A 23,856-nucleotide genomic window follows, 5' to 3' on the forward strand; every position below is an offset into this window, starting at 1 on the left:
GAATAAACTGCTTCCCATCATGAATTACAAACTCTTCAGACTGGGAAAATGACTCTAGAGATAGTCTGATTTGATTTGTTTATTGCACACATGATATTGTCGATAAAAAGCTGTGCTCTTCCAGGCATATGTAGGTAAGAGAGATGAGGTTAAAAAACAGAGGAGACTTGGCAGGAAAGGCTGAGAACCAGCAGATGGAGCTAGGCCTGCACCAGGAACATGCAGGCACACCATGGGGCTTGTCTCAGTGAGGGGTTGGGAGGACTCTCAGGGCACAGGCTCCCAGAAGTCGGAGCCAGCACCCTTCCAGAGCCTAGAAGACAAACAGCTTAACGTTCAGGTGTAACACACTGACGTCACTCCGCTGTGTTTCCATAGACAAAGGAAAAATGCGCCCTGTAGATCTGTTCAACCAGCAGGAAAACCAGCTGCCATTTTTAACCCCTGCAAGAGAGCCCAAATCTCAAGGCCGCTGCAGGACGGAACGAGGAAAAGGGGAGGACACAGGAGCAGTATGGGAAGCCGTAGAGGCAAGCTTCGAGGGTCCAATTGTTTTCATCGCTGATTAACTTAGTCACCTAGTTACGAAACGGAATTTTACTTTGTCAGTACTTAGATTTCGGGACCTGAATTTTTTAAAAAAATTTATCTTGTTGCCCCATCTAGCGTTGCGTCTTGGAATGACAGGCTGCTTGAGCTCTCATAACCCAGAGGCACTGTGGATTACCTAAGTGGAAACAGAATGTGGAACGCGGGACCATTAGGCTCTCCTGTTGCATAACGTGAGAAGAGTTCCAGACAGAAGATTATGCATTCCTGGCACCAAATGAATATGGTATGTGGTTTTCAAGGAGACTGCTAAATCCGGGGCACAGTGGCAATTATGATCCAATTATGACTTGGAAGTTCAGCTATAGGATACAACTCTATCTCCCAGTACAAAGAGCATGAAGTTAGCCAAGAATAGAACCTCAGCAGGGTAGACTTAATGTCAGATTATTTGACGATTGCACCCTAAAATATAGAAGTGTATGTGCAATTCTAGCTGCAAGGAAGGTAGGAGGGAAGGAAAGAAAAAGGGAATGAAAGAAAGGAGAAATGAAGGAAAGAGGAGAGGGGGAAAAAGGAGAGAAAGGAAAGGAGGGAAGAGGAGAAGGAAGTTTCACACCTCTGCAAGCATATCTGGTGAGAATGAATGAATACGTTAAGTGAACTACTCTGTCAAAAGGTGATTTGATTATAGTTGGCATACTAATAAACTATTATACAGGAAAGTAAAATTTTTTTTTCTTTTTTTAATTTTTTTGACAGGCAGAATGGACAGTGAAAGAGAGAGACAGAGAGACAGGTCTTCCTTTTCCGTTGGTTCACCCCCCAAGTGGCCACCGTGGCTGGCGCGCTGTGGCTGGTGCACCGCGCTGATCTGAAGCAAGGAGCCAGGTGCCTCCTCCTGGTCTCCCATGCGGGTTCAGGGCCCAAGGACCTGGGCCATCCTCCACTGCACTCTCAGGCCACAGCAGAGAGCTGGACTGTAAGAGGAGCGACCAGGACAGAATCCGGCACCCCTACTGGGAATAGAACCCAGGATGCTGGCATCACAGGCAGAGGATTAACCTATTGAGCCGCAGCGCCGGCCAGGAAAGTAAAATTATCACTGGAGGTAACTAATAGTAATGATGATAATTAATTGACATTTACTATATGTCAGAAGTATACGTGGGCCGGTGTTGTGGCATAGTGGGCTAAGCTTCCACCTATGATACCAGAATCCCATATGAGTGCCAGTTCATATCCCAGCTGCTCCTCTTCTGATCCAGCTCTCTGCGATGGCCTAGGAAAGCGGTAGAAGATGGCCCAAGTCCTTGGGCCCATGCATCCACGTGGGAGACCAGGAAGAAGCGCCTGGCTCCTGGCTTCAAATCAATCCAGCTCCAGTCATTGTGGCAATTTGTAGAGTGAACCAACAGATGGAAGATATCTCTCTTTCTGTCTCTGTCTCTCCCTCTCTCTGTAACTCTACCTCTCAAATAAATAAATAAATAACTTTTAAAAGTATATGTACATTATTATATTTAGTCCTCACAACAGTTTTTTTTAAAGATTTATTTATTTGAAAGGCAGAGTTACATATAGGCAGAGGCAGAGAGGGAGGTCTTCCATCCAGTGGTTCACTCCCCAACTGGCCACAACAGCTGGAGCTGATCTGAACCAAAGCCAGGATCCAGGAGCTTCCTCTGGGTCTCCCATGCAGGTGCAGGGGCCCAAGGACTTGGGCCATCTTCTGTTTTCCCAGGCCATAGCAAAGAGCTGGATAAGAAGTGGAGCAACCAGGATACAAACTGGCACCCATATGAGATGCCAGCACTGCTGGTGGTGGCGTTTCCTGCTACGCCATAGCGTTGGCCCCCACAATAGTTTTTTAAAATAGATATCACAATGACCATTTTTCAGATATAGAAACTGAGGCTTACAGAGCTTAGTGACCTTGCCCAAGGTTACACATAATCATTAAATAGCATAACTATTATGTGAACCCCAATCTTTCTGATGACAAAACTGTGCTTTCCACTGCTATACTGTAATGCTTTTTTCTAACAAAAATGCTTTAAATTCATGACCAAACATAAACCTAAAAGTTAAGCCCAGTTTTTACTTTTGTGACTCTTTTTCTGTTCCCTATCACTTTCACTAAAATAGTATTACAAGTATATCCAGAAATAACCATTCAGTGTTGAAAAAAGCACAGCACAGCTGAAATAAGTAAGACTTGTAACACTCCCAAACATGAAGCAAAGGAATAGAAATTTAATGTCATACGGCATTTCCAAATGGCATTTCCAAATGCCAAGATGCAGATCTCTCCATCTGAGAGGCTCATGCAATGAGCCATACATTACCAACCAGCTCATCGATCATGTTAGAACCCACAAAGACAGTCTCTTCTGCAGAAATGTTGACTCAGTGATTTAATTAGGCAACAGAAGATTTGCAGTCCTCCAGCACAGTAGAGAAGATTGTCAAGCCAGCTGGTTCCTTGGCTAATAGGTAATAATTTGATTAAGGACTCATGTGTGTTTTATTGACTCAGGTCTAACATTTGTTTGTTGCTCAGTTAAGCTTGATACCAGAACTCAAGATGGAAATGATAAAATTCACATCTGCCTCTTCTCAAACTTTACAAGCTGACTTTCTCCCTTACTTTAAGGATAAAGACCTCAGTAAATTCAAGTCAGCTTGGAAACAAAGGTTTATCTCTTTACTATTCCCAGAATTTTTACAGGGGATAATTGTACAAGGGATAATATCCAGGAATCTGCCTGGATAGAAGTTTGTGTAACCAGGAGGTAAAGGTATAGCCAGAGATATAATACAATGGCCGCCTTTCCAGGGGTGAGCTTGTTGGCCCAATGGTGTTACATGAGGCAAACACTTGGTCATCTGAAGCGGACTTCTTTTTAAAAAAAAAAAAAATTATATAATCGTATAAGAAATCACATATGGAATGAACAATGTAGCCCATAATCAGTAATGTACATGCACAGTGGGCTATTGGAAACCTTGTGAAAATACAACTTCACTTTTGAATGTACTTCCCCATATGGAGTAAGGTGAAAGAGAACTTGTCTATAGCTTTCAGAATAAGGATTTGAGGAAAGGGGCCCATTGCAACTCAGAAACTGCCAATTGGTCTGAACTGGCTGGGAGAGGAGTAAAGAGAATTGAAAACCCAGGAGGTATGGGTGAGCATACTCATGCACATATCAAACTACTTCTTTTTATGCCTGTTGGAAACTGATACACTTCTCCAGAATTCATTCACTTAGCTACACGTAACTATAAATCAAGCAGGTTTTTAAAAATGCTTGTTGTTGTTTATTTAGAAGGCAGAGTGACAGAGAGGGAGATCTTCCATCCATTGATTCATTCCCTAAATGGTTACAAAAGCCAACGTTGGGCCAGGCCTAAACCACGAGCCAAGAACTCCATCTGGATCTCCCACATGGGTGGCAGGGACCCAAGTGCTTGACTCATCATTGGCTGCCTTCCCAGGTGCATCAGCTGGAAGCTAGATCAGAAGCAGAGCAGCCAGGGCTCAAACCAGCACTTCGATAAGGGATGTCAGTGTGGCAAGCAGTGGTTTAACTTTTTCAGAAAAAACACAGTGACTAAAAAGTAATGATATGAAAGTGTTTCCATATATATTTCAAGATCCTAGCAGGTGTTGGCAGTCTCTTTGCTGTAAGATATGGTAAGAATAAGATGTCTTGGTTCATTTTCTACATTTCCTGCCCTAGCCTGGGGATGATCAATTTCTCTCTTTTTATTTTTATTTTTATTTTTTTGACAGGCAGAGTGGACAGTGAGAGAGAGAGACAGAGAGAAAGGTCTTCCTTTGCCGTTGGTTCACCCTCCAATGGCCGCTGCGGCTGGCACGCTGCGGCCGGTGCACTGCGCTGATCCGATGGCAGAAGCCAGGTACTTCTCCTGGTCTCCCATGGGGTGCAGGGCCCAAGCACTTGGGCCATCCTCCACTGCACTCCCTGGCCACAGCAGAGAGCTGGCCTGGAAGAGGGGCAACTGGGACAGAATCCGGCGCCCTGACCGGGACTAGAACCCTGTGTGCCGGCGCCGCAAGGTGGAGGATTAGCCTAGTGAGCCACGGCGCCGGCCAATCAATTTCTCTTAAAAGTTTGATTTCTTTTAATGGAAAATTGTAAGTCAAAACCACAATCTGGGCACTGGCATTGGGGCATAGCAGGTTAAGCCACAACCTGCAACACCTGCATCGCATATGGGCATGGGTTCAAGTCCTGGCTGCTTCACTTCCAATCCAGCTCCCAGTTAATAGCCTGAGAAAGCAGTGGAAGATGGCCCAAGCACTTGTCCCCTTGCACCCATGTGAGAGTCTGTGATGAAGCTCCTGGCTTCTGGCTGTAATCTGGCCCAGCCCCAGCCACTGTGGCTATTTGGGAAGTGAACCAGCTGATGAAAGATCTCTCTCTGTGTCTCTCCTCCCACCCCCTCTCTGTGTAACTCTGCCTTTCAAATAAATAAAATAAACCCTAAAAATGTACAGTCTGATACTAAGAATTTTCATTATTTATGTTCCTAGACAGAATTTACACTAATGTTTCCAATCCAAGATGAGAATTATATATTTTTACTTGATTCTTTCATATTGTGTATATATCTTCTTTATTATGTAGTAAGCAGTTAGTTTTCAAGGATGGTGGAATTACAAAATCCAATAATTATCTAAATCTTGGCTACTGTTTTCCTGCCTTTGATAATTGTCATCTCCTCTTGAATTTGATTATAAGAATAATAAATCAAATCAACAGAATAAAGAACAAAACCATATGATCATCTTAATAGATGCTGAAAAAGTATTTGATAAGAATCAACCTCCCAGTATGATTTTTAAAATGGAAGAGGGGCTGAAAGCCCCCAACTGCATCAGCAGCATTCCCATGTGGATGCTGGTTTGAGTCCGGCTGCCCCACTTCCTATCCAGCTCCGTGCTAATGCACCTGGAAAAGCAGCGGAAGATGGCTGAGGTGCTTGGATCCCTGCACCACATGGGAGACCCAACTCCTGGCTCCTGGCTTCAGCCTGTCCCAGCCCTAGCCTTTGCAGCAGATGAAAGATTCCCCCCCTCCAATTTCTCTCTCTCTCCATAACTCTGCTTTCAAATAAATAAAAAAAAATCTTTAAAAACGAAGAGAGAAAATATTTGCAAGCTACTTATCCAACCAAGGATTGATATCCAGAGTATATCAGGACTCAAAAACTCATCAACAACAAAACCAATCCAGAGAAGAAATCAGCAAAGGACCTGAATAGACCATTCTCAAAAGAAGAAATACAGATGGCCAACAAATATATGATAAAATGCTCAATATTGGCTGGTGCCGCGGTTCAATAGGCTAATCCTCCACCTAGCGGCGCTGACACACCAGGTTCTAGTCCTGGTCAGGGCACCGGATTCTGTCCCAGTTGCCCCTCTTCCAGGCCAGCTCTCTGCTGTGGCCTGGGAAGGCAGTAGAGGATGGCCCAAGTGCTTGGGCCCTGCATCCCATGGGAGACCAGGATAAGCACCTGGCTCCTGCCTTCAGATCAGCGCGGTATGCCGGGCCAGCCGCAGCGGCCATTGGAGGGTGAACCAACGGCAAAGGAAGACCTTTCTCTCTGTCTCTCTCTCTCTTACTGTCCACTCTGCCTGTAAAAAAAAAAAAAAAAAAAAAAAGAAAAGAAAAGAAAATGCTCAATATTACCATCCATCAGGGAAATACAAATGAAAATCACAATGAACTATTGCCTCACCCCTGTTAGAACAGCTATTATTGAAAAGACAGGAAGTGAAAATGTGGAGAAAAGGTAACTCATGCACTCTTGGTGGGAATGTTAGTAGAGCCACTATGGAAAACAGTATGGATATTTCTTTAAAAACTAGACATAGAACTATCACATGATCCAGGAATCCCACCACTGGGTTTATATCCAAAAGACATGAGCTCATTGTATCAAAGACGTAGCTGCTCTATCATGTTTATTGCAACACTGTTCACAATAGCCAAGATATGGAATCAACCAAGGTGTCCATTCTTAGATAAAGGGTAAAGAAAATATGGTGCATATATATATATATATATATATATATAATGGAATTATTCCATGATTTTAAAAAAATGAAATCCTGTCATCTGCAGCAAAATGGATGGAACTGGAGGACATCATATTAAATTAAATAAGCCAGACACAGAAAGGCATATACCACATGTTCTCCCTCATAAGTGGAAGCTACAAACAGGCTGAACACAGAGTGATGATTAGTAGAGGCTGGAAGGGGTAAAGGATAGAGGGAGTTTACATAACAGGAAACAAACCAGAGTCAGATAGAAGGAATAAGTTCCCAGTGTTACACAGAGAAGTGGAAAGCCTACAGTTCATAGTGGCATAGTATATATTGTATGAACAAATAGAAGAAAGAAGCTATAATCCTCCAATCATAAGGTAATATCAAGAGGGTAATATCATTGATTACCCTCTTCTGATCACTACACATTACATACATGTATTAAAATGTCACCCTGCAGTCCAATAATTTATGAAATTATTATTAATAGAAATTCATACAAAAGGCAAAAATTATAACTCATATTTTTAACATACTTTACAACTCCATTAAGATGCTGTTAGAGATCTTAGGATTTCAGGTCTATTTTCTTGGTTAATATTATACAAATGGGGAAGTTAGTTAATACTATGTAAATAGTCCCTTATAGGGACTGGCCCAGAAGCACTCCTTATATTTTCTACCTAATTTATTCTCATGAATTGTTTTCTATGCTGCTTAGGGCATCTAACATCCTACTCTCTGGAATTCTCCTCTACTTGTTAGGTCACTCAAATACCTTCCAACTCTGCACTCAAACTGATATGGCATCAGAGAGTCAATTGTAATAGTGTTTTGTGGTTCCCTTTAATGCTGTCTTGACTCAATTTTGAGACCCTGGTAAACGGATACTCAGTTCTTCTTACTGAGGAGATGATTAAGTCTACAACTCAACCACTTCCCTTCTAGGGCTATCACACTTCAGGTCACTGTACACTCACCCGAATCACTTGATGACCAGGTATAAAACCAGAAGGGACAGTCACTATGCTCCCAAGGTTTCTGGGATTATTCAAATTATCCAACCCACATGAAGCTCGCAAAATCTATCTAACCCCTCCTCCTCAATTTACCATACCTAAACTGCCCTGTAGCTCCAGTTTGCTCTTACCTTGTGGATCTTGTTACCTTGTCAACCTCATGTGGCCAGGTCAGCTAGCCTTCTCTCATCTGGAGATGTAAGTAACAAATAGTTCTGCCTTTCACCTGCCAGACACTCATTGTATTGTTGTCTGTATCAAAAGAATCTGTAAATCCTATAAAACAGTTGAATGCTTCCAGTAATGAATGTGTATTTACTATTGTCAAAAGTTTTTGCTGCTTTAATCCAGATGATTGTGTGATATTCTCTTTCATCTTGTCAGTGTGGTACATTGCATTGATTGATACGTGTTGAGCTCTCTTATTGCACTCCAAGAAGAAATTCCACTTGATTATGGTGAAGTCATCTTTTAATATGTTACTGAATTTGTTCTGATAATATTTTTACTGAATATATTTACATAAGGTATGTTACCCCTAGTTTTCTTTTTTTGTAATGAGTTTGACTTTGATGTTACAGAGATGCTAGCCTTATCCAGTGATTTGGAAGTATTTCTTCCTCCTCAATATTTTGGAAAACCCTGAGAAGGATTGGTGTTAATTCTTCAATAATTTGGAGGAATTTGTCAATGAATACTTTTGGTCTAAGGATTCTTTTTTTTCATTTTTGGAGTGTCTTTATTACTGATTTAATTTCCTTATTAGTTGTAGGTCTATTCATATTTTCTATTGCTTCATTATTCAGCCTGGGTAGGTTGTGTGTTTATGGCAACTTGACTACTTCATCCAGGTTGTCCAATTTACCGGCATATGATTGTTTATAATCTCATAATCCTTTTCATTTTTATGAACTCAGTAAATAATGTCCCTGTTTCCCTGGTTTTAATAACTTCAGTTATCTCTTTTCTTAGTCGTTCTAGCTAAGGGTCTATCAATTTTGTTGATGTTTTAAAAACAACCTTTGGTTTCACTGATTTTCTCTGTTGTTTTCTTACACTGTTTCATTTATCTTCACTCTAATCTTTAGCGTTTCCTCCTTTTTGCTTCCTTATTCCTTGGGGTTTAGTTTACTCTTCCTTTTTTCAGTCCCAAGGTATAAACCTAGGTTGTTGATTTGAGGTTTATTTCTTCTTCCTTAATATAATTATTTAAAGCTATAGATTCACCTTTGACCTCTGTCATTTAAAAGTATTTTGTTTAATTATCCACATAATTGTGTATTCTTTAGTTTTTCTTCTGTTGCTTATTTATAGTTCTTTTCTATTGTGATTAGGAAAGACACTTTGTATGTTTACAATCTTCTTGAGTTTATTAACACTTGTTTGTGGCTTACCCTACTGTCTAACTCAGAAAACATTCCTGTACACTTGAGAAAAATATATTCTTTTTTATTCTGAGTGTTCTGTATATTAGGTCCAATTGGATCAGAGTACTGTTCAAATCTATTAATTCCTTATTGGTCTTGTAGTTGATTTTTCTATCCATTATACAAAGTGAGTATTAAAATCTCCAATTATTATCATGTAACTGTCTAACTCCTTTCAATCTGTCAACATTTGTTTCACGTGTTTTAGAGCTCTCATGTTTAGTACATGTACTCAACTATTTACAATTGGTGTACTGACACTTTTATCAACATATACTATCCTTCTTTGCCTCTTGTAGTAATTTTTGACTTAAAGTCAATTTAGAATGGTATTAGTATAGCCATCCCAACTTCCTTCTTGTTACCATTTACATGCAATATATATTTTTTATTCTTTCACTGTGTATTTGTTTCTCTAGATCTAAAGTGAATCAGCAATTGGATCATTCTCTGTCACTCATTCTACCAATCTATCCCTTTTCTTTGGGTAATTGGATGCATCTTTATTTAAAGTAAGTACTGATAAGAAATGATATTACTTTTGTCATTGTGCTATTTACTTTCTGTATGTCTTTAAAATTTGTATCCCTCATTTCTTCTATTATTGCACTCTTTTGTGTTTAGTTGTAACACATTTTATCCCTTTCCATTTCCGTTTGTGCATATGTTATAGGTAATTTCTTTGTGACTATCATGGAAATTACATGTAACATTTTGAAGACATATCGATTAAATTTGAATTAGTACAAATTTAACTCTAATTGTATATAAAACTGAACTCCTATGTGTTTAAATTCTTACCACTTTGTATTTTTGATATCCCAAATTACATCTTTGTATGTTGTGTACTCACTAGCATACATTATAATTATTTTAGTGCATTTTTATTTTAAATTTCAGAGAAAAATGTGAAGTTACAAACCAAAAGTACAATAGTACTGGTTTTAATATATATGTGTGTATTTTAAATATTTATTTGTTTATTTTTACGTGAAAAGCAGAGGGGCGGAGATAGATGGAGATCTCTTGGTTCATTCCCCTAATGCCTTCAAAGGCTGGGACTGGGCTGGACCAAAATCAGGAGCCAGGATTTCAATCTGGATCTCCCACGTGGGTAGTAGGGAACCAACTAATTGAGCCATCCATCACCTGCTGCCTCTCAGAGTGTGCATCCACAGGAAGCTGGAATTAGGAGAGGAGCTTGAATTCAGGCACTCTAGTATGGAATGCAGGCACACTGAGCTGTATATTAACTGCTAAGCCAAATGCCCACTCATAGCTTTTATATTTAACCACACATTTATGTTCATTGGAGATCTCTGTAGTGCTCTTTAATTTCAATCTGAAGGACTCCCTTTAGCAATTTTTTCCAGACTAGGTCTAGCCTTCAAGATTTGTGCTGACACCTCCACTAGGCATTTCACTGAGGATGTCTTGGATATATTGAGTCATTTCTCAGTTGCTGCTTTCAAGATTCTTTGTCTTTGCCTTTAATTTTTCTTGCAAAGTTTCACAATATTGGTTTCTTTGTGTTTATTATAGTTGAAATTTATTGCACTTCCTGGATTTGTAGATTTAGTTATTTCATCTAATTTGAGACATTTGAATCAATATTTCTTTAAATAGCCTGCCTCTCTCTCTCTCTCTCTCTCTCCTGGAGTTCCCATAATATATATATTGATCTGCTTGATGGTGTTGTATAAGGTCCTTAGGCTCTGTTCACTTTTCTTTGTTCTTTTCTCTTTGCTTTTCAGCTTTCCAAATTTTATAGTCTTAACTTCACTGTTTCTTTCTTCTGCCCATTTAAATAAGCTGTTAAACTACTCTAGTGAATTTTTCAATTCAACTCTTGTATTTTTCAGCTTCATAATTTCTGTTTGATTGTTTTAAACAAGCTAATATTCCCCTTTTGTTCACTTAGTGTTCTCATGATTTCCTTTAGGTATTTGCGTTTTCCTTTAGGTAACTGAGCATATATAAGGCAAGTATTTTAATTCTTTGTTTACTAAGTCAAATTTATAAACCCTAAATGTCAGTTTCTGTAAATATGCATTATTCCTTTGAATGGGCCATTTTTCCAGTTTCCTTGTATGGTTATGATTTTTTTTAATTGGGCGTTTGAAAAAATGTCTATTGCCCATTGTCCCAGTCTCTGTAAGCAAGGTCTATACTGGAACGGTTCTTCACTTAATTGATGGGGCTTGTTTTGAATCTTTTCACCAGCCTGAGAACAAGGCTTAGGATTCTCTTAGACTTTTCCTAAAAACGTTTCTAGTCTAAATTTGTATGTGGCTTTCTCAGTTTCCCCAGATGCATGGCTGCTTTTGAATATCTTAACTTTCCACAGTATATCATTACAGCTTCTCTCCAGGGTCTTAGATGTTCAAGTGTCCTTACCCATAATCTCTTGCCTCCAATATCTGGGTCTTCAGTCCCCCTGTACCTTTCACAACCTATCGCTGTTGCTCCTCCTATAACCCAGGACCCAAGTTACATGAACCAGAGACCAATCCTTAAGGCAGGCAAGAGAAAGAATAGAACATTGCAAATAAACTCTACTTCTCAACCTCCAGTTCAAAGAATTTAACTAAACCTGGGCTGTTCCTTCTTCCAGACCAAGATCATGTTGAATCAAGGAGGGAATGGGACAGGGACAAACAAAAATGACATGAAATTTTCTATTATTTAAGGTAATTTTTAAGTGATAGCATCTAAAATTTTTATTTGTTTATTTTCACTTTATTTGAAATACAGAGATAGAGATAGAGATAATAGAGATAGATAGAGGTGAAGAGAAAGGGGGGGGGCATTATGATACTGCAGGTTAAGTGGCCACTTGGGATGCCAGCATCTCATATCAGAATGTGGATACAAGTGTCATGTGCTCCACTTCTGATCCAGCATCCTGCTAATGTATCTGAGAAGGCAGAGGAAGATGGTCCAAGTACTTGGGCCCCTGCCACTCATGTTGGAAACCAGAATGGAGTTCCTGGTTCCTGACTTCAACTTAGCCCAGACCTGGGGTGTGAACCAATGAATGGAATGTCACTTTCTCTTCCTCTCTCCCCCTTTCTCTCCACCACTCTGTCTTTCAAATAAATGAATATGTAAATAAATCTTAACAGAGAGGAAGAGACAGAACGAGACAGAGAGACAGACAAAGATCTTCCATCTGCTGATTCACTCCTCAAATGCCTGCAATAGCCAGGGCTGGGCCAGGACAAAGGCAGGATACTGTAAGTTAATCTGGGTCTCCCGTTTGGGTGGCAGGAGCAACCAAATAGTTGAAGAATCATCTGTTGTCTCCTGGTGCACATTAGCAGGAAGCTGGATTAGAAGTGGAAGAGCTGGGACTCAAGCCAGGCACCCTGATATGGATGTGAGCATTTTAAGTAGTGACTATTAAGTATATATATATTGGCACTGTATCCAATGCCAATCCTCAGGTGAATTTTTATTCATTAAATGTTTACTTAGTTATTGGAGAGTCTTTTCCATTCCAATGGTCTGTTTTTATGTAAATATCATACTTGTTTGATTATTTTAGGTTTGTGATATATTTTGAAGTCAGGAAGTGTACCTTGGACTTTATTCTTCTTGCTTAATACTGCTTTGACTATTTGGAATATTCTATGGCTCCATATAGATGGTAAGACTTTATTTAACCTCTGTAAAAAAATACCATTGGAATTTTGATTGGGGTTAGATTGAATCTGAGGATAATTTTGTGTCACATGAATATTTTAAAATATTAATTCTTTCAATCTATGAACCTATCATTTGTTTCAATTTATTTTTACCTGCTTTCATCAGTGTTTTATATTTTTCAATGTACAAGTGTTTCACCTCTTTAGTTAAGTTCATTCTCAAGTATTTTATTCTTTTTGGCACTATTGTCTTTACCATAGCCAAGAAATGGAAGCAACCTACATGTCCATTAATGGTTGTATGGACAAAGCAAATGTGTTATATACACACAATGGAATATTGGTCAACCTTATAATAAAAATAAAGATAATTCCACCATTTGTGACAGCATGGGTGAACCTGAAGGACATTATGCTGAATGAAATAAGCCATCTATGGAAGGACAGATGACACCATTTCTATGATGAATCTAGAGCAGTCAAACTCATGGAAGCAGAGAGTGGAATGGTGGTTATCAGGGACTGAGAGAAGTCCCTAGACTAGAGAAGTATTGTTCAAAGGATGGAAAGTTGGGGTTATAGAAGATGAATACATCCTAAAGGTCTACTCCATGGCATAGTGTCTATAGTTAACAGTATGTATTTTATATTTGAAGATGTGTTAAGAGGGTAGATTTTATGTTAAATGTTACTATAAACAAAAGGAGTAAAGAAGGTGGGAGAAATCTTTTGGAGGTGATGAATAGATGTATGGCATAGGTTGTTGCAATGATTTCATGAGTATATACTTGCCTTCAGGCACTTCAGGTGATAAATGTTAAATCCATATACCTTTTCATAAGTCAATCATATTTTAACAAGGTGGTTTTTAAAAAAGAAAAAAGTCAAGCTCATTTCATGAAAGAAAAAAGATATCACTACTTTTCAATTACTTTGTAAAATTACAAAAACATAATAAAAATTAAAATTCATATCAAATCACAAGCTCTGTGTGGCAAACATTGGCTTCATTTGCAGACAGGGAAGTTCAAGGTCAATCCTGTCCAGTTGGTATGAGTGAGGATAGGGGAAGGACATAGTGTTACTTCCTTTCTTGTTAAAGTTCTTGCTGCCTTCTTGAACTAGCTGAAGTTCTGTGAGTAGAAATAGAAGTGACACTGCCAAGAGGAAATGTATCTTTAGAGAAGGGGTTCAAAAAGAAAATAAATTTTAAACTATATAGAGATCAAGACCATGCCCTTTCTGAATGGTGACTGGGAAGGGGGAACCATGGACACAGTTCACAATGACTGATGTTCTGGGGAAATTTTAGTTGTTGATATAGGTCTTTAATACACTCATCACATTAAATAGACATGAGAATTAAGAGGAAACTTACAATTTGTGGAAAATGTAATTAATGGCTAATTTTGGTGACAAAGTTTTGAAATCGGTGTCAGGTATTGTGGTACAGCAAGTTAAGCCACTGTGGGGAGCAATCCGGACTGGACTAAGTTACTCGAATTGGGACTTGTTCTATGCATCTGCTCTCCCACAATATGGCGCTGGGAGAGAAGTAAACAGCTTCCGCACAGCTGCCTCCAGTTCAACCAATTAACTGTAGGACTTGCTCCTGATTGGAGAGCAGCGTACTCAGCCGAGTTGGGATTGGCGGAGGAGGACTATAAAGGAGGAGAGAGACGGCATGCACCAGGAACATCTATGGGGAACATCTAAGGGAACCCGTGCAGTCCCCGAGAGAGCCGGCCGGCGGTGTGCCGCTCCCCTGCGGAAGTGGGGAATGCGGCCAGGGGGAACTGCCCTTCCGCGGAGGTGGAGGGGATAGTAGCCAACCCGGGAGGAACCAGCGGTAAACCCGGGGAGGGCCGAGCAGACGAAAGAACAGCGCAGGGTCCTGTGTCGTTCCTCCACGAAGAGGGGGAGCGACATAGTGGTGCCGTGACTCGGATAGGAAACCTAGGAGGGAAAGACCGGGAAGAAGTGGGAAAATACCGGAGAGAGAGACTAGCAAAGAGCCTAGGGAAAAGCCGGACGGAAAAGGTGCCGGAAGAAGCTATTGAAAGCCTAGGCATAGACTCGGATATGGACTGTGGGAAAGAAGTTAGGATTGACAGCGAAAGTGAAAGCTTTCATAGACTCGGATGCGGACTATGGCGGGGAAGCTAGGAGACTGAAAGCGAAAGTGAAACCTGGAGGAGGCTTGGACTCGGATACGGACTGTGGGGAGAAGCCAGGAGAAATGAGAGGAATATTGTTGGAAGAAAACTTAAGGAAACATACCGGGTAGAGAGAAATGTTAGGGAGGATGAAGCCGCGAGTGCAGGCCGAGGCGGAGATATAAGCCACCTTGGAATTCTTCAAGTCACCCCGGGGAGCAAGAGGCGAAGATCTGGAACCAGAGGCAGAGACGTGGGCCGCCAGGATTCGCCAGGTTAGTCCGGGGAACTTGGACTGAATGCCGGTGGTGGCGGAAACATTCGCGAAAGCCGCCGCGTGCAGAGAGAGCACGGGGCGTTGGCGCGAGGCCGTGGTGCGGGCGCGAAGTGCGTGGAGACCTCGGAGCGTGCGCGCAGAGCCGGGAACCCGCCGGCGGGGCGAGGCGCCGGGAAGCCGCGCAGAGCCGTGAAGCCGCCGCGGGGCGGGCGCCGGCGGGGCGAGGCGCCGGGAAGCCGCGCAAAGCCGGGAAGCTGCGCAGATGAGAGAGGCGCGGGCTGAAGCGGCTCAGCCGGGAAGCCGCCGAGAAGCAGCCTCGGGGCGGGCGCAGCCGGGAAGCCGCGGGGATAAGAATGAGAGCGGGAAGCCGCAGGGATAAGAGAAACAGAAGTTTAGAAGTAAAGTGAGAAAAATAGGAATGCTGGAAGATAGAAGTAAAATGGGAGAAATAGGAATGCCCGGAGATAGAGAAATAGAGAAATAAAAAGGCCTTCCTACAACACTGCAATGTGAGAGCTTGGATTCGGTCTGCCTAATCAAGTGAGGCGATGAGCACCTGCGGGCAGCTAGCAGCTTATGCGCCGCAGGTCACCGAAGACAGGCACGAATTAACATCAGTAAGGCTTCCCCACAATGTAACAATTAGGAGGCTTGGATTCGGTCTGCCTAATTTAAGGCGGTAAGCGCCAGCAAGCAGCTCGACCAGAGTATGAGCTGCAGGTCACCGAAGATAGGCACGAACCAACACTAATAAGTCTCCCCCACAATAAGGCAATGAGAAGGCTTGGATTCGGTTTGCCTGATAGGTTTTGTAAGCCCCTGCGGGCAGAGCAGAGCATGCGCTGCAGGGCACCGAACACAGGCATGCATCAGCGCCTAAAAACCTCCTCACAATGGCGAAGAGAGGACCCGGATTCGGTTTTCCTGATTGATAGGACTTGTAAGAGCCTGTGGCAACTCTAGCAAGTAGAGCAGAGTGTGTTCCGCGGGACACCGAAGACAGGCGCGTATCAACGCTAAAAAATAAAAAGAAAGGGGGATCTGTGGGGAGCAATCCGGACTGGACTAAGTTACTCGAATTGGGACTTGTTCTATGCATCTGCTCTCCCACAATATGGCGCTGGGAGAGAAGTAAACAGCTTCCGCACAGCTGCCTCCAGTTCAACCAATTAACTGTAGGACTTGCTCCTGATTGGAGAGCAGCGTACTCAGCCGAGTTGGGATTGGCGGAGGAGGACTATAAAGGAGGAGAGAGACGGCATGCACCAGGAACATCTATGGGGAACATCTAAGGGAACCCGTGCAGCCCCCAAAAGAGCCGGCCGGCGGTGTGCCGCTCCCCTGCGGAAGTGGGGAATGCGGCCAGGGGGAACTGCCCTTCCACGGAGGTGGAAGGGATAGTAGCCAACCCGGGAAGAACCAGCAGCAAACCCGGGGAGGGCCGAGCAGACGAAAGAACAGCGCAGGGTCCTGTGTTGCTCCTCCACGAAGAGGGGGAGCGACATAATGGTGCCGTGACTCGGATATGAAGCCTAGGCAGGGTTTAGTGTCGTTCCCCCATGAAGACGGGGAGCGACAAGCCACCACTTGGGACATCTGCATGCCATATCTGAGTGCCTGAGTTCAAGTCCCAGCTACACTGCTTCCGATCCAGTGTCCTATGAATGCATACCCTGGGAGGCAGCAGATGATAGCTCAAATACTAAAGTCCTTGCTATCCACATGGGATAACTGGATGGAGTTTCTGGTTCCTGAGTTTGGCTGGCCCAACCCTAGCTTTTGCAGGCATTTAGAGAACCACCAGTGGATGGAGATGCTGCTCACTTACCCACTCACTGTTGTCTTCACTCCCTATAGCCTTGCCTTTTTTTTAAGATTTAGCAATTAGGGTTACACAGAGAGAGAAGGAGAGGGAGAGGGAGAGGGAGAGGAAGAGAGAGAGAGAGAGAGAGAGAGGTCTTCCATCCGCTGGTTCACTCCCCAGTTGGCCCCAATGGCCGGAGCTGTACAGATCCGAAGCCAGGAGCCAGGAGCTTCTTCTGGGTCTCCCATGTGGGTTCAGGGGCCCAGGAACTTGGGACATCTTCTACTGCTTTCCCAGGCCATAGCAAAGAGCTGGATGGGAAGTGGAGCAGCTGGGACTTGAACCACCACCCATATGAGATGCCAGCACTGCAGGTAGTGGCTTTACCTGCTATGCCACAGTGTCAGCCCCATGCATTGCCTTTTAGATAAACAATTTTTTTATTTGAAATCCATGCGGTGGAAGAATCTCCCAAAACACACTGAAAATGCATATTACAAAAAAAAAAACTGTGAAGGAATTTCAAAAAGTTTTTCATCAAAATAATTTTTTATTCCTATCCCCATCCCCCCACCCCCCCGAACTTCTGAAGTACCTTAATGTTAATGATGAAAAGGAATAGCCTCACTTTGCCTTCCTGCTAACACAGAGATATGTGGACTGGTTCAGCCAATCTCCTTGTGTCCATTAATGTTTTACTGCTGAGATTTTTTTTGTACCAATTTGAATTAAACCTATACATGATATTGACTCCTTTAAATACCAAGTAGCTCATCAACTATTGAATGGATATTCATAAACTTAATTGCTCCTAAGCAATTAGTTCTGTCTTTATTTGGTCCCCACGAATGGAGGAAAGTGTAAGTGTATTGTTTGAGATTAACCTGCCTTTTCACACAGAAACACTGAGAGGAAAGTGTATGTTTGCTTCACAATTTCTATATACAGGAGTCCTACAAAAGGTTTATGGCACAAATGGAATTAAAAGATAGAGTGACAGAAGCTAAGATATGGAATCAACCCAGTTGTTCATCAACTGATGACCAGATAGAGAAATTATGGTATACACACACACACACACACACACACATATGTAATGGAGCATTATTCAGACGTAAAAAAGAATGAAATCCTGTCTTTTGCAACAAAATGGATGCAACTAGAAACCATTATACTTAGTGAAATAAGCCAGTCCACCAAAGACAGATGTCTTCCCTGATCTGTGATAACTAATAGAGCACCAAAAATTATAATGTATAGAGTGAAATTGACATTTTGAGATTAAATGATTGTTTACAGCCCTTGTCTCTATTGTTGAGGAACAGAGATTTTTTTAATCTTACTACTTGTTGAACTTTTTGCTTAGTATAGGGTTAATCTTATGAGTATAAAGTAAATTGAAAATAGACATTTGTAAAAACTAAGGGAATAAGAGAGGAAAGAGGAGGAAGGGTGGGAGCATGGGTGGGAGGGAGGTTAGGGTGGGAAGTATCACTATGTTCCTAAATCCATATATATGAAATTTGTTCACCTAAAATAAAATTTAAAAAATTAAAGACCACATAGAAGAATAAAAAAGTGAGAAAAAGTTGAATTCTCCATGAATTTTTTGAACTGTCTTTGTACTTATGAAAATGGTAAATTAGTATTTTCATCTGCTTATCACTTAGTCTTTGTAACTTGCTATTTTTTCAAGTCATTCTTCCAGGCTATTTGTATACATTATCTTATTAAATTCTCTTAAAAATGAACCCCCTCCAGTTGAAGGAGGAAAAACAGTAGAGATTGTATAAACTTTATACATTTAAGGGACTTTGGCTTACTGAATTTTATAGATCTGCTTGGAATAATCTGCCCCCCCCCCAAATTTTTATTTTATTTAAAGCAACAATATTTGCTTATTCTTCTAGAACTCTGGCAGGACTTATTGAGGACAGCTCAACTTCTTTCTGCGTAACATCAGCTAGGGTGATCCAACTGGCTCACCAATATGGCTTACTCATGTGGCTGGCAAGTTGATTCTTAGTGCTGAGTTGTAGCTGTTAGCCAGAACTTGAATTCTCTACACAGCCTTTGTACAGGCTTGGTCAGGTCTCTCATAGCACAGCAACTGAGTTCCAAAAAGAAACATCCCAGAAGCCAAGAGAGCAAATCCCAATGTGTAAGTGCTTATAAAACCTTGATGATCATAGCTGGTAATTAAAACTTGCTTCATGCTTGTTAACATTCCATTGGAAAACAACAACAACAAAATCCCATTGGCCAAAGCTAGTCATGTGGCCAACCCCAGAGTCAAGGTGGAGGAAGTACCCTGAAAGGGCTGCATACTAAAGAACTCTGGCTCATCAGAGACCAAAGTCCTATCTACCACAGAAGGTAACTGTAACACTAGTTCCATATTCAAAGATCTCACTTGGATGAAACCTTTTGAATAGTAGCTATATCTCATTGTATATCCCAATGGGTAGCAGACAATCCAGGATAACTGCGTATGGTATTATTTTACAGGTGTCACAACAAAAAAAATCAGAAAAGTCTGACATATGAGCCCAGTGACTATAGGGTGTCAGTGACAGGGCACTGTGCCCCGTGACACAAATTTATTTCTTGCTGTCAGTTTTGCCATCACTTCAGGCTGGTGACATGTGTCAGTTGTGCTGGGCTGTTTAATTACCTGCTTGCATAAAGAAGCATTAGGGTAACTTGTGGTATACTTATAGACAAATACTCTTTTAGGTTTCGTTTTCCTCATTTCTCAAACAAGGAACTTCCTTGTTTGAGATTAGTTTCGTTCTACAGTTCTTAGCAATTTTGGTTTTGCTCTTTAATGATATTGTTATAACATTATGTAACATTACATCAGCAATGAAAAAACCTGAATTTATTTCTTATAAACATATTTCTTTAACTGCTTGGGGTCATCAAAGCTAGCTGAGAACTAAACAGTAGGTTAATCCGAAGCGTCTCCAGGCATTCTTGTTAGTTCCCTAACTGCGGGAAGTTGTTAGGACTCTCATTAGCTTTGCCTACTGCCAGCTCTTTCTCTAGTGTGATCTAGAAGTGAATTTCTGCCTTGCTTATCTTACACAGCTGCAAAGATAAAGCAGTAGAAGAGAAGAGAAAGGCGTCACCAATGACGAGTGTTCTTCAGTCCTTCTGAGCACACAGGGCTCAAAGCTCACCCGTTCTCGGTTAAATGAAGCGTCCCTTTACCTAGAGATCCAGCTCCACCCACACCCTAAATCTTTGACCCTTTCACTGAAATCCAGGGGACTGTGTGGGGGCAGGGTCAGTTTTAGGAAGTGATTTAAAACACCTCATTGAAGTTGTGGTTCCCCGTTCCCCTTTTCTGCTTGGAAGACACCCAACATAAAAGCTTTTTTAAATTTTTTTTTTCAACTTTAGTTTCACTTTCGAGACTGCAGTCAACTTGCCACACAAACTTAACTGATGAAAGCTCCTGGACTGGGACTCATGGAAAAAGGAACAGCCGGCAGTCGTCAAGCAGTGAAGGTACACATTTTAACTTATGAGGCAGAATCTCTCTTGCTTAGTCATATTACTGCGTACTTTGGTTTTAGCAGCCTTTTCTCTTTCTGGATATGTGCATGAAATCTAGTCCTAATTACTCAACAAGGAAAATGGAAGAAAAGGGGAATAGTATAGGTGTGGGAAAATGTATCATAACTCAGAATACAGGTAATAATCATATCTAATTAACATGATAAATATTTTATGCAGTAAAGTTAAAGATATTTGACACTGTAGAATTCTGTGAAAGCACATTAGGGAAGGTATGGAAATCATTTTGCACAGTCTTTATGAAAACAAAAATTACATCTTTGCTATAGATTTAAAACCTTGGGATCTTAAAGAATTACATCCCCTTTTCTTAGTTTGGAAAGTTGGAGAGGAGGTAGGAGCTGGCATTTTATGATAATGTGTTTGAAAAGGACAGAAAAGTTCTAGGAGTTCCTAGGAATAAGCAAATAGCTTTCTTTTACCCAATTGAACAAAACAGAGGAAGAGGTGGGAGGATCAGAAATTAGCATCAGTAATTGTGGTATACTCACGTGAACGTGGAGTCAGCTCAATGGTATTCAGCGTTTAGTAATCGAGTTCCCAGCTTTATGATGTGATTACAGGTGATATGTGTCTGCATAGAAGCACCTGTGTATTAACCTAGCAAAAATATAGCAAAGGTTACAGCCAAACTGTTCCAACCACACTGTACCATGGTCCAGCCTCTATATCCTAACAATGATGCCATATGATCTCCCATGTGGAAAAAGAAATGTAATTCTATGTATGCACCCTCCAAAAAATCCTTTCCAAAGTTCCAGCTTCATTTCTTTTTTGCTTTCTTTGCTTCTGTTAGGTATCATTCAACAGTAACTTATTCACTTTGATTTCATTCTTTAATTGTACCTTTATTTATTTATTAAAAAACATCCTAGAATAACTTCATACAGGACATATGGTTATAAATTTACTGAATTTTTGCATATTTTAAAATATGTTTTCCCTTTCAGGGTTGGGGAACCCTTTTTCTGCCAAGGGCCATTTGGATATTTATAATATCATTCATAGGCCATACAAAATGATCAACTTAAAAATTAGCCTGCCAGGCATTCTGGTAGGGCTGAAAAGCCCATGAGAGCATTTGAGACATGGAAGGCCAAGACACTGTGGCTAAAAATGTCCTACAGGAAAGAACTCTGTGGGTGAGACCCCAGTGGAAATAAGGGGCCACCAAAGAAGGAATGTACTTTTCTCTGAAGGGAGGAGAGAACTTCCACTTTGCTTATGGCTTTGTCTAGCTTCCATGGCCTAGGCAGCTCATGTCAAGAGCCTCTGGTGATCACTGATGTCAAACATAAGAATGTTAGTTGTTAAATTAACTACAGGAGTCACTGTGCACTAACTCCCCATGCAGGACCTTGATCCTCAAAGGGTTGTAATATGAGACTAAATAGTAAAACTTGATCTGAAAGAATAACTTCATTTTAGTGTAGTAAGTGGAGGATGTTCTTATGTCTCATAAGAGATAATTAAGTTTAAGTGCTCACAAAAGATGTATCATTCTTGGCTTCTTCTTTATGTTCCTAATGTTGTATTTATGAGATGCATACAAATAAAGTTTAAAAATTAGCCTGCTATAGATTTCTTGAATTTAGAGTCCCACTTACAGTTGCCTTGGCAGGGTCAGACCAAGTAATTCCAAGGATCCTAAATGCCCACCCCTATTTTAGTTGTTCAGCTGGATATGAAATTTTAGTTTCAAAAACAATTTAAGTTTTTAGAAGAAATTTGTTTATGTATTTGAAAAGCAGAGAGCAAGAGAGTGAGAGCAAGAATGAAAGAAATCTCCTATCCATTCATTCACTTCCCAAATGCCTGCAACAGCTGGAATTGGGACAGTTTGAAGCTAGGAGCCAATGGATCTCCCATGTGGGTGGCAGGGAACCAAATACCAGAGCCATCACCTACTACCTCCCTGGGTGCACACCAGCAAGAAGCTGGAATTGGGAGCAGAGCCAGGACTCCAAACTAGGCACTCTGATATGAAATGCAGGCATCCCAAGAGTGATCTTAATCTCCAGGACAAACACCTGCTTTGTCACTAAGAGTTTTGGACGTATATATCTATTGTCTTCTAATGGTTTATAATATTGATGAAAACTTTTGTATCAAACATTACCTTTTCCCTTTGGAAATAATTGATGGCATGTTCCCCTTAGACAGGTTTAAGATGTATTTTATTTTGGTTATGGTGTCTGAAATTTCCTAAGAATCTCTCTATGTATTTTCCTTTTCAATCATCCTGCTAAGCCCTTGGTGAGGCTTTCTCATTGATGAAATATGTCTTCTAGTCATGCAGGGACACACTTCATAAATGGATTAGCCCTATTCAGTCATTCTGATCTCTATCCACAGCCCTTCCACAGAGGCAAATGTCACTTAATCAAATAGAATATTACATTGGAAAGACTGTGCCTATAAGCTGATATGTAGAGGTAGTAAGTCCTTAGGGGACTGGCAAGAACAAATTGAGAGAACTCTAGGTTGACTTTTAAAGATACCTGAAAGTAAAACTAGCTTAATTATCATACCAGAGAGTACCACACTGGAAACACATCTCACCAAAATAAGCATGACTATGCATATGGGGACAAAAGTGGTTTTTCTTAAGCTAATCAAATGCCAACAGAAAACTATTTTTTCAATATTTGTTTATTTATTCAGAACCAATCATATATAAATTATGGAATTATTGTACTGATAAAGAAGAGTACCAATGACATTAAATGTTGCTCTATGCCAGACACTATAAAGCTATACTTGACTGACTCTCTTTGATTCTTGTGGCAGCCTATAGAGCAGCTCATCTATTTTAAAGATGAAGAAGGAAGGCTAAGACATAGACCAAGTTGCCCAGGGCTGGAAAGCAGAGGCAGCTGGATAGGGTGCAGGCAGTGGAATTCCAGGCTCTCTTAACTGTTGAGTTTTTCTACGTCACCCTGATTCTATAGTGACTATTTACTTATATAAGCATAAAATTATAAAATATTTTTATAATGTAAATTTAGAGGTTTTAAAGTGTTTTTAGGCTTTCCAAATTAATCTACATGAAGCACCTCATATTTAATCTTAATTTTGGGACAAGATGCTAACATTTCACATCTTTTTATTTTTATTTTTTTGACAGGCAGAGTGGACAGTGAGAGAAAGAGACAGAGAGAAAGGTCTTCCTTTGCCGTTGGTTCACCCTCCAATGGCCGCCGCGGCCGGCGCGCTGTGGCTGGCGCACTGCGCTGATCCGATGGCAGGAGCCACGTACTTCTCCTGGTCTCCCATGGGGTGCAGGGCGCAAGGATCATCCTCCACT

At 41.1% G+C, this 23,856-nt stretch overlaps 1 protein-coding gene across 5 annotated transcripts in view; it reads left to right on the plus strand.

The window, feature by feature from the left end:
* Positions 1-712: 712 nt before the first annotated feature.
* Positions 713-23,856, plus strand: part of TLR3 (toll like receptor 3) — a 38,889-nt gene continuing 15,745 nt past the window's right edge. For 2 of the 5 annotated variants that reach the window (XM_089324354.1, XM_089324365.1), the window contains exons 1-2: positions 14,423-15,161; positions 20,373-20,480. The gene's annotated coding sequence lies outside the window, so the exon portion shown is untranslated. Of the gene's footprint in view, positions 836-9,502; positions 9,596-11,697; positions 11,774-12,630; positions 12,733-14,422; positions 15,162-19,223; positions 19,344-20,372; positions 20,481-23,856 lie in introns of those variants that run through there. The other 3 variants (XM_089324358.1, XM_008273952.5, XM_051828542.3) reach the window with 3 other exon arrangements.

This window comes from Oryctolagus cuniculus, chromosome 2 (assembly GCF_051225735.1).
Source record: "Oryctolagus cuniculus isolate XC-2025 breed Fujian yellow rabbit chromosome 2, ASM5122573v1, whole genome shotgun sequence".
Lineage (NCBI taxonomy): Eukaryota > Metazoa > Chordata > Mammalia > Lagomorpha > Leporidae > Oryctolagus > Oryctolagus cuniculus.